General features: G+C 50.1%; 1 protein-coding gene across 1 annotated transcript in view; it reads left to right on the forward strand.

Moving 5' to 3' along the window:
- Window positions 1-12,030, forward strand: part of LOC129706517 (zinc finger protein 530-like) — a 19,631-nt gene continuing 7,601 nt past the window's right edge. Inside the window, exon 1 of the mRNA XM_055650875.1 lies at window positions 1-148. The gene's annotated coding sequence lies outside the window, so the exon portion shown is untranslated. The remainder of the gene's footprint in view (window positions 149-12,030) is intronic.

Here is a 12,030-nt window from a genome sequence, read left to right on the forward strand (position 1 = left end):
CGTGGTAAGACGGGGCCTGCACACATGTCGGGGTCTGCCAGGAAGAAAGATGGCGGCGCCCGCGTAGACTTCAGTGACGTCCCTGCCAGTACTGGCAACCTTCTTGACAACCGGGCGGCAAGATGGCGGCCGGGATGCACCTGGAACAGTGAGTCGCACAGCGCGGCGGGCACGGCGGGGACGGCGAGATGCAGCCCGAGACTGGTGCACGAGGAGAAATGCAATGCACGGGGGAAAATGCACCCTGCAGTGGGCGCGGGGAGCGAAATCAGGCCCCAAATAGGTGTACGGGCCGGAAAATGGGTGCAAAATGGATGCGGGTGGGGGGATCCACCTTGGGATAGGTGTGGAGGGGGAAATGCAGTTTACATTTGGAGTAGACAATAGACAATAGGTGCAGGACTAGGCCATTCGGGCCCTTCGAGCCAGCACCGCCATTCAATGTGATCATGGCTGATCATCCCCAATCAGTACCCCGTCCCTGCCTTCTCCCCATATCCCCTGACTCTGCTATCTTTAAGAGCCCTATCTAGCTCTCTCTTGAAAGCATCCAGAGAACCTGCGTCCACCGCTCCACAGAGGCAGAGAATTCCACAGACTCACCACTCTCTGGAATTATCGCCAGTATTCAAGTTACGATGATAGAATGGGTCGACAAGTCCATATATCTCATTTGAGGAAGGACATTCTTGCTATTGAGTGGGTGCAGCGTAGGTTCACCAGGTTAATTCCCGGGATGGGAAGATACGAAGAAAGAATGGGTCGACTGGGCTTGTATTCACTGGAATTTAGAAGGAATAGAGGGCATCTTATAGAAACATATAAAATTATTAAGGGATTGGACAGGGTAGATGAAGGAAACCTGTTTCCCATGCTGGGGGAGTCCAGAACCAGGTGCCACAGTTTAAGAATAAGGGGTAGGTCTTTTAGGACTGAGATGAGGAAAAACATTTTCACCCAGAGAGTTGCGAATCTGTGGAATTCTCTGCCTCAGAAGGCAATGGAGGCCAATTCACTGGATGTTTTCAAAAAAGATTTAGTTTTATCCTTTAGGGCTAACGGAATCAAGGGAAATGGGGAGAAAGCAGGAACGGGGTACTGATTGTGGATGATCAGCCATGATCACATTGAATGGCGGTGCAGGCTCGAAGGGCTGAATGGCCTACTGCTGCATCTATAGTCTATGTTTCTATGTAAAAGCTTTTCACTCCACATTACCACCTATATTTCTCCTGTGACTCTCAGTCTGAGGAAGCGTCTCAACCTCGAAACGTCACCCATTCCTTCTCTCCAGAGATGCTGCCCGTCCTGCTGAGTTACTGCAGGATTTTGTAGTCTGGCCTGTGCAAAGTACTTATGATACAGAGTCATTATATATCATAACAAGTAGTTTAATTTGTATACATACAGCGACCATCGAGATGAGTACTGTAGGCTCCATATCGTAAATTAAAACTAAAAACAACATTGCAGCAGGTGGTGGTGGTTTGGAATATGGATCAGGTCATCAGCAGCAAAACCAGACACGGATCAAATCAGCAATACTGTGATCTACATCCCCCTTCTTGGGCTTTTGCCCAAAGGGCAAACATAAAGCATGCAGGAGTAATATGTATATAAAGCTATAAAATGAACTATCATCTACAGTAAAACAGTGGAGGATTTACTGCAACTAATATAAGTAACGTTGGTTATTGTTAATTAACGTCCAAGATCTGCATCTAGACATAATCCCCGTATCTAGCCACAGGCTTGCTGACCCGTCCTGCACGTGTACGGTACAGGCCTTCAGCCGTGCCCCTCACAGGAGATGTCGCCACAGGCGTGGCCTCCATCGGGAGTTTCTTAGCAGGCGATGACTCAACCAGCACAGGTTTCACTATCGTTCCAGGTGCGACACAGAGGTTCACCTGTATCTCCTCCAACCTCATCTACTGCATCTGGTGCTCTAGATGTCAGCTGATCTACATCGGTGAGACTAAGCGGAGGTTGGGCGATCATTTCGCCGAACACCTCCGCTCGATCCGCAAGAACCTAACTGACCTCCCGGTGGCTCAGCACTTCAACTCCCCCTCCCATTCCCAATCCGACCTCTCTGCCCTGGGTCTCCTCCATTGCCAGAATGAGCAACACCGGAAATTGGAGGAACAGCACCTCATATTCCGCTTGGGGAGCCTGCATCCGGTGGGCATGAACATTGAATTCTCCCAATTTTGTTAGCCCTCGATGTCTCCTCCCCTTCCTTAGCCCTCGAGCTGTCTCCTCCCATCCCCCAGCCCTCGGGCTCCTCCTCCTCCTCTTCCTCCCTTTTTCCTTCCTACTCCCCGCCACCCCCTATCAGTCTGAAGAAGGGTTTTGGCCTGAAACGTTACCTATCTCCTTCGCTCCATAGATGCTGCTGCACCCGCTGAGTTTCTCCAGCATTTTTGTGTACCTTCAATTTTCCAGCATCCGCAGTTCCTTCTTGAACAGGTTTCACAGAGGATTTGTCAACAGGATTTACAGGGATCTTCATCATCAGCACCAGCCCCATTGGCAGTCCTTTTGCAGGTGCAGAAACAAAGTTTTGATCCCGGAACTGCTCACTGTCTGCTGTCAAATGTCCCTCATTCAGATAGTCGTTTCCATCCTCTGTCTATAACACATCATCTGGGTCATCTGTATAATCATATTGAACCTGCCTCAATGGCACCGGCTCATTCACTGGCAGAATATGTCATCGGTTTCATCTGTATAGACCTCCGCCTGATTGAATCAAATAAGACCTTGGTTCCGGACACACCTCCTTGACCGTGCTGGTTTTGGAGATGGACCACCTGGTCCTCCAACAATGGTTGGAGAGGACAATTAGAACAGTCGTAGTATGTCTTCTACGTCAGTTTTTTACGCTGCAGACGCTCACAGATTTTGGCTGGAGCAGCTGCTTCAAGGCAGGAAGAGTAGCCCTGGTCTGTCTGGACATAAGTCGCTGTGCCGGCGAACTGCGGGATCATGTGGAATGTTGCGGAGATTGAGAAGATCCAAAAACATGTCAGGACCCTGCTACTTTGCACTGCGGACAGCTCGCTCAGCCAGCCTGTTTGACTGGGGGTACTCCAGACTGCTGGTACTCCAGACTGCTGGTGATGTGCTTAAAATCCCATTCCTTTGCAAAGTCCTTGAAACGCTGACTTGTGAATTGGCCACCATTGTCAGACATGAAGGTTTGAGGTACCCATGGACCGAAAACTGCCTCGCAGGTTTCTTGACGACTGCCGCAGCAGAAGCTGTGGGGAGCAGATCGATCTCAAACCACCTGGAGTAAGAGTCAACCAGGACCAAGTATTGGTTGCCACACCAGTCATAAATGTCAGTAGCTACCATAGACCATGGCAAGCCGTGAACAGTGTGTGGCAAAATGGTCTCTTTCTGTTGATGTGGAGCCATGCTGTTGCACACAGTGCAGGACAGCACCCACTGGAATATATAATCTGAAATGGCAGGCCAGAAAAAACATGCTCTTTGCTCGTTGCACCGTAGCTTCAGAGCCAGGATGACCTCTGTGTACGGCATCAAAGTACTTCTGTTGGAGTGAAGCCGGGGTCACTGCCTTGTGACCCTTTTTGATAAACCCACCTTCAATGGCCAGTTCGTCTCGGACAGAAAGGTAAGGCCGAACAGCAAGCGGAAGCGAATGCTGATTGCCAAGCCATCCGTGATTGATGACTGAGGCGAGCATCTGCAGGGTGGCATCTTCTGCTGTGCGAACCACCAAAGTATCCAGATGTGAAGTATGAGTGAAATCAATTGCCATGATGTTAAACATGTCTATTTCTGATGAGTGTTGGGCGCTCAACCTCCTGGGAGCACGGGATAATGTGTCTGCCAGATACATGTGCTACCCTGCTTGTAAGTTAGAGATAACTTACTTCTGGAGCTGCAGCATCATTCTTTGCAGCCGCACCGGAGCAGCATGCATAGGCTTGTTTAAAATGGTAACCAAAGGTTGGTGGTCGGTCTCTACGGTAACAGCCTTGCCAAAAATGTAATTGTTGAATTTGACACATGCAAAGACCACTGCCAGTAATTCCTTCTCGATCTGAGCATACCTCGTCTCCGTGTCTGTCATCGTCCTGGAGGCATAAGCAACAGGCTGTTCATCCTGCAGACATGCTGCACCGAGGCCATACTGGGATGCATCACAGGTCAAAGGTTTATTGACATCATAATAAGCCAGGGTAGGTGGGCACGACATCTAACATTTTAGAGTGTCAAAAGCATGTTGCTGCTGTTCGTGCCGTGTCCAGGCAGTATCCTTGTGAGTAAGTTGCCTCAAAGGAGCCGAGATTTCGGCAAAGTCGGGAACTAATTAAAGTTAATTAACCATGCCCAGAAATCTCTGCAGGCCTGCAACATCAGTGGGTGTGGACATTTCACTAATAGCCCCAGTCTTAGAGGAATCCGCCTTGAGACCATCAACCGTGAAAATATGCCCCACATAGCTCACCTGTTTAACACGGAACTGACATTTTTGGGGATTCAGTTTAAAGTTCACTTCCCTGGCACGCTCGAGTACCTTCTTCAAGTTGACTTCATGTTGTTCCATGTCTTTGCCACTAACAATGATATCGTCCACGATGATAGCACAAGGGTATCCGTTAAATGGTTGCTCCATGGAGCGCTGAAACACCTCACTGGCTGAACTGATGCCAAACGGCATGCGCAAAAATCTGTAGCGGCAGAAAGCAGTGCTGAAGGTGGTATGCATAGATGATGCATGATCTAGGGGAATCTGCCTGAAGGAGCTCTTGGTATCTAATACAGAGAATACCGTTGGCTTACCCATGTGGGCAGCTACCTCCTCCATGGTGCGCATGGGGTGATGGGGCCTTTTGAGTGTGATGTTCAGGTCCCTCGGATTAATACATATACGAATCTCCTGTTTATTCTTCTTTGTAGCAGCCACTATTGAGGACACCCAGTCTGTGGTTTCTGACGGGCTTGATAACTCCCAATGCCACCATCCTGTCCAGTTTGGCTTTGACCTAGTCTCTCATGGCAATAGGTACACGCTGAGCAGGACGAACCACAGGACGCACCTCCGGGTCTAAGGACATAGAGTAAGTTTTTGGTAGCTTGCCAGGTTCTTTAGTGAAAAGATTGTGGTAATCCATGAGAATACTCTGTGTAGAAACCAGAACTGGTGTTAGTTGATGCACAGCCTTGCTGAAGGTAACCAGCCCCATATCTTTGCAGCAATCATCGCCTAAAAGTGGAATAACATTGCGGTCGACAACATGGATTCGCAATCTGTACGGTTGATCCCCTTGGTGGCACTGCAGCTTCACAATACCGACCGTATTAACCTCGCTTCCCCCGGATGCGAGAAGAGCAACATTGCTGGATGTTAATCGCTCTGCATTCCATAGATGATTGAACTGTTCCTGAGACAAAACATTGCATTTCGCTTCATTGTCGATTTTCAACTCAATAACTTTATTGTTTACTGTTACTGGATAAACAGGGTCTGATTAGGAACAGTCAACATGGATTTGTCTGGAAGATCATGTTTGACTAATCTTCTTGAATGTTTTGAAGTAGTTACTAGGGAAATTGTTGAGGGTAAAGTGGTGGATGTTGTCTATATGGACTTCAGTAAGGTCTTTGACAAGGTTCCACATGGAAGGTTGGTTAAGAAGGTTCAATTGTTGGGTATTAATAGTGTAGCAAGATGGATTCAACAGTGGCTGAATGGGAGATACCAGAGAGTAATGGTGGATAACTGTGTCAGGTTGGAGGCCGGTGACTAGTGGGGTGCCTCAGGGATCTGTGTTGGGTCCACTGTTGTTTGTCATATATATCAATGATCTGGGTTATGGTGTGGTAAATTGGATTAGTAAGTATGCAGATGATATTAAGATAGGTGGTGTTGTGGATCATGAAGTAGATTTTCAAAGTCTACAGAGAGATTTAGGCCATTTGGAAGAGTGGGCTGAAAGATGGCAGATGGAGTTTAATGCTGATAAGTGTGAGGTGCTACATCTTGGCAGGACAAATCAAAATAGGACGTACATGGTAAATGGTACCGAATTGCGGAATGCAGTTGAACAGAGGGATCTAGGAATAACTGTGCATAATTCCCTGAAGGTGGAATCTCATGTAGATATGGTGGTAAAGAAAGCTCTTGGTGTGCTGGCCTTTATAAATCAGAGCATTGAGTATAGAAGTTGGGATGTATTGTTAAAATTGTACAAGGCATTGGTGAGGCAAATTCTGGAGTATGGTGTACAATTTTGGGCGCCAAATTATAGGAAAGATGTCAACAAAATAGACAGAGTACAGAGGAGATTTACTAGAATGTTGCCTGGGTTTCAGCACCTAATTTACAGAGAAAGGTTGAACAAGATAGGTATTTATTCTTTGGAGCGCAGAAGGTTAAGGGGGGACTTGATAGAGGTCTTTAAAATTATGAGAGGGAGACAGAGTTGATGTGGATAAGCCTTTTCAATTGAGAGTAAACGGAGCTAGCACGCTATCAACTATACTAGAATGCTGTGCCTGAGTGAGCGTTTGGGCATTACGAATCGACAGCTCACAAGTCTCACAGACTGCGATAGCTCTATCCAGAGCTATTGCAGGATCGCGGACAAGCTTCCTTCTCAGCTTGTCATTAAAAAGACCACATACCAACCTAATAAATCTCTAATAAATTCATCTTTGATATTGCCAAATCTGCAAGTTCCTGCAGCCTTCTTGATAGCACAAACAAAAGATTTAATAGTTTTGTTCTCATTCTAGTATCTTGAGAAAATGTTCACACATTCGATGAGTGGATTAGCTTGAGGGTCACCACAACTGTCTAAACTTTCTCTTGAGACCGGGTCGTCCGGCAACTCAGCCGGGGCCACGATCGGTGCCCCACCATCGGCAGGTTGATGAGTTATTGCATCAGCATACACACACTGTTGTGCTCGTTCACAAGCTTCATCTCCTGCGAGTAGAAGGAGCAAGCTTGCACGGACCACTGCAGGCTTGTCATGAGAAGTTGCAGCAATGAACAAATCATACTGTCGCTCAAAGGTACGCCACCGCTGTCCGATTCTGCTATTGAAAACGAGTGGGTCAGGTTTTGTGAAACCTGCAGTCATGTCTGAGACTATGAAAAGTCTTGTAAATAACAGCCAAAGTCAAACCGAAATCCCACCTCTGACACCATGTACAAAGTACTTATGATACAGAGACATTATATATCATAACAAGTACTTTAATTTGCATACATACAGAGACCATCGAGATGAGCACTGTAGGCTCTGAATTGTAAGTTAAAACTAAAAACAACATGGCTGCCCGCATGCACGAGGTGGTGGTGGTCTTAAAAACCTGACATTGATTATGGATCAGGTCATAAGCAGCGAAGCCAGACAAATCAGCGATACTGTTTGACCTACATGGCCCTCCTTGAGGTTTTATCAGATTTGCAACCTCTGCAGATTCTGTGTTTGTTTCCCCTCCCCCCCACGTGGTGTGGAGCTGCGGGGGCGGGCAACCATTGCTAAAGCAGGATGGGTGGCTCCGATTGGTGGAGGCTGCTGTCTGTCCGAGGGACGGGGCTATGACTCGACCTATAGGACGCGGTCACCTGCGGCAGGGATGCAGCACTGATTGCTCGGAAGCAGGGAGGTGGTGGTACCAGGTCCTTTGTCTTCTGCTTGAGTTTGAGGCAGCAGAAGTTTTGTAACGCCCTCCAGGCCCTGCAGCCACGTCAATGTAGAATAGAATAGAATAGTTTCTTTATTGTCATTGTAACATGGGCCATGTACAACGAAATTTAAAATGTCAGCCAGTCAGTGCAGCATTCAAACATTTCTAAAGCTAACGAAACATCCACGGTAAAATAATAAAGATAAGCAAATAAATAAATATCACAGACAAAGCACGCATACACACCCAACCCTCCATCCTTCTGTCGATTTCACCGTTACCACAGTCCCTTAGTCTGTATCGCCCCTGCGTTCCTTGGCGGCTACATTTAGTGCTTTTATAGCAGTGGGGTAAAAACTGTTTTTTAGTGTATTTGTCCTTGTCCTTGTGGATCTGTACCGTCTGCCTGACGGCAACAGTTCAAACAGGGAGTGTCCGGGGTGGGAGATGTCCTTTATTATATTCTGGGGTTTTTTGGTGCAGCGGGAACTGTGTAGGTCCTCCAAGGTAAGGAGAGGGCAGCCGACAATCCTCTGGGCGTTGTCAATGGCCCTCTGGAGCGCTTTCCTCTGAGCCGCTGTGCAGCTGGTGTACCACACGCATACACAGTATGTTGGTATGCTCTCAATGGAGCACCGATAAAAGGACAGCAGCAGCCTCTGAGTGATGTTGTTCTTCCTGAGCACCCTCAGGAAGTGCAGTCTCTGCTGGACCTTTTTCAGCAGCGCAGTGGTGTTCACGCTCCACGTCAGGTCCTCCTCAATGTGGATTCCCAGGAAGCGGAAATCCGCCACCCTCTCTACACAGTCCCCTCTGATGGTCAGTGGTACCATGTCCGTTTTGTTTTTTTCCTGAAGTCTATTATTACCTCCTTCGTCTTTGAGGTGTTGAGGAGCAGGTTATTTTCTTCGCACCACACTGTCAGCTGCTCCACCTCATCCCGGTAGGCGTACTCGTCCCCCCCGGAGATGAGTCCCACCACTGTAGTGTCATCCGCAAATTTGACAATGGTGTTGCTGTGGTGGGCGGGGGTGCAGTCATGTGTGTAGATGGTGTAGAGCAGGGGGCTCAGTACGCAGCCCTGTGGAGAGCCGGTACTGAGGCTGAGGGCCGTAGATGTGTGATGGCCCACTCTGACTCTCTGGCTTCGACCCGACAGGAAGCTATTTATCCACGTACAGGTGGAGTGTGGAAGTCCCAAGTCCCCCAGTTTGTCCACCAGTTTATGGGGAAGGATAGTATTAAAAGCAGAGCTGTAGTCCACAAAGAGCATCCGCACGTAGCTCCCCCGCTGCTCCAGGTGAGACAGTGCAGCATGGAGAGCTGTGGCTACAGCGTCCTCTGTGGATCTATTCGCTCTGTACGCAAACTGGTGGGGGTCAAAGCTTCGGGGCAGAAGTGATGTGATATGACCCCGGACCAGTTTTTCAAAACACTTCATCACCACTGGTGTGAGTGCGACTGGCCGGTAGTCGTTGAGGCTGGAGATGTTGTTTTTTTTGGGCAAGGGGACTATGGTGGAGGACTTCAGACAGGGTGGGACAGTGGACTGGGCCAGAGACTGGTTAAAAATCCTTGTAAGGACTCCAGCCAGCTGGTCTGCGCAGTCCTTCAACACGCGTCCAGATACGCCGTCCGGACCAGTGGCCTTCCTTGGATTGATGGCCCGCAGAGTGCGCCTCACCTCATGCTCCTCTATCTTGAGGGGTAGGCTGCTGTGGACCATGTGCTGTGATGTGGCTGTCTCGGGTGGCTCCACTTCAAAGCGAGCAAAGAAGTGGTTCAGCTCCTCTGCCAGCGAGGCGTCACCTTCAACAGCTCCAAGGTTGGTCTTATAGTTGGTGAGATACTGGATCCCCTGCCACACCTGCCTGCTGTTATTACTGTCCAGGTGGTCCTCTATCTTCCTCCTGTAATTTGATTTGGCCTCTCTGATGCCTCTCTTCAGGTTAGCTCGGGCCGTGCTATATAAAGCCCTATCGCCAGACCTAAAAGCGGTGTTCCTCTCTTTCAACAGCCGCTGGACCTCCCGGGTCATCCAGGGCTTCTGGTGCTGTTGCCATGAGGTCTACATCTCCACCAGGGGGAGCGGAGTCGAAAATGACGCTGCTGCGCTGTTTGCTGGTCTGCTCCACACACGCAGGCTGCTGATGGACGCAGCCCCCAGCGATGCATGTTGGCGTTGAACCGGCCGACCTCTGTACAGAGCCGGTTCAGGGTGACCCACTCTTTGCGGGGCAGGTCTGAGCTGGGTGGGACTGTGGTGTTCAGTGCAACAGTGAATTGAGGAGGTCGTGAAGTCTATTCCCAGCTGGTTCTCCATTCTCCTAGTGTGTTGAAACCGGAGCCACAGAGGGCCGCTACGTGACGGGAGAAGGGGCGGCGAGATGACAGGCGTCGAGGTCCAAATTGCTGTGAGTCCGGGGTGAGGTGGCGCAAAGGATGTTTGGTGTCCGAGGGGGCCTTGCACACCAGCCTGTGGGTGAAGTACTCTCTGTGAAGCTTGGCGGGTGCGATACCTGTGAGCACCGGCAGAAGATCCGGCTGAATAGGGCGTAGGTAGCCGGTGATGATCCGCGTGGTGTCGTTGAGGATGGTGTCTAACTTGCTAGTATAAGCACTGCTGCATCATGCTGGGGCGGCATACTCAGCGGCGCTGTACATGAGTGCAGGAGCACTGGTTCGGAGAGTAAATGTCCTGGCGCCTCATGTCGATCCAGCCAAGCAACGCAGGAAGTTGTCCCGTGCCAAGTTTTTAGCCTGGAGAGCTTCAAGGAGTTGCTTGTCGGTCAGCTGCTGATCTAGTTTCACCCCAAGGTATGTGGGAAATGGGTTATATGGTAGGGGTAACCCATTGAGGGTGACGGTTAGCTGGCGTTGAGCTTCCTTGTTGTTCAGGTGAAAGGCCGTTGTGGTTTTTGCAACACTCAGTTTTAGTCTCCAGGTCTTAAGGTAGCCCGCGACAAGTTCCATATCCGCTGAGAGCACATCCTCCATATTTGACCAACTCCTGTCCGAGTGCAGTAGGGCCAGGTCATCTGCATATCCATACTGGCATGAGGTCATGTGTGATGGCAGATAAAGAGATTGAAGAGCATGGGAGCCAGAACCGAGCCTTGGGGGACTCCGTTTCTTAGGTGTCGCAGTCGGCTAGATTGTCCGTCGCTTGTCTTGAGTACAAAACAATGGTTGGCAAGGATGTTGGAAAGGAAGTGCACTAAATGACTGTCAGGAATGGTGTGGAGGAGCTTCAGGATCAGGCCCTGGTGCCACACTGTTTCATAAGCGGTGGTGAGGTCCACCACTATGAAAGCCGCCTGGTGACCCTTTTCAAAACTGTCTTCAATGTTTTGGCCAGCTTGACTATTTGATGGGTGGTGCAGCATCCACGATGAAATCCATTCTTTGTGACGTTGGCCCGGGTGTAGCGGAACCTGCGCTGCCATCAGTGGGGGGGAACCTGGTCTCCAGTCATGTGAGATCCTACTGCAGTTGTACAGGGTGCTGACAGGACGAGGACGCTTCTCTCTCTTAGCCAAGTTCCCCCCTCCCTTCCCGAGGGTTGTCCTGCGGCGAGTGAGGGAGGGAAGGAAGGAGGTCTGGATACCCTCTGGTCCTCCAACTGTAGCGCCCACCTGGTGGCGGGAGGCCGGGGTAGCTGGCAGCGTCTCTGATCCTGCGACTGCAGCGTTAACCTGGCAGCGGTAGGCCATGGTGCAGTGCCTCCCGTCCGAGTGCAGCCCCTCTGGTGGCAGGAGGCCGCAGTGCAGCGTCTCTGGTTCTCCAAGTGCAGCACCACCTGACGGTGGGATGCCGCGGTGCAGCGCCTCTAGTCCGAGTGCAGCACCTCCTGGTGGCGGGAGGCTGTGGTGCAGTGCCTCTGGTCCGAGTGCAGCACGTCCTGGCGGGAGGCCGTGGTGCAGTGCCTCTGGTCCTCCGACTGCAGCACCCACTGGCGGTGGGAGGCCGTGGTGCAGCAGCGCTTATGGTCCTCCATCTGCCACGCCCCCTAGCGGCCCGCAGTGCAGTGTCTCTAGTCAGCCGGCCACAGCGCCCCCTGGCGATGGGAGGATTGAGTTTAGTTTATTGTCACGTGTACCGAGGTACAGTGAAATGCTTTTTTGTTGCGTGCTAGCCAGTCAGCGGAAAGACAACACATGATTACAATCTGTCTGCAGTGTACGGATACGGGTTGCAGCGGCCCCTACAGCCTGTCTGTCTTTTTTTATTTTTTGTCTAGTTAAATGTAGTGTTTGGTGTTTTTTAATAGTGTTTTTAAATGTGTACATGGGGGGGGGGGGCGGGGGCGGGGGAAACTTTTAAATATCTCCTCCCTGTCCGGGAGACCTG

The sequence above is a fragment of the Leucoraja erinacea genome, chromosome 19, assembly GCF_028641065.1.
Source record: "Leucoraja erinacea ecotype New England chromosome 19, Leri_hhj_1, whole genome shotgun sequence".
NCBI classification, from domain to species: Eukaryota; Metazoa; Chordata; class Chondrichthyes; order Rajiformes; family Rajidae; genus Leucoraja; species Leucoraja erinaceus.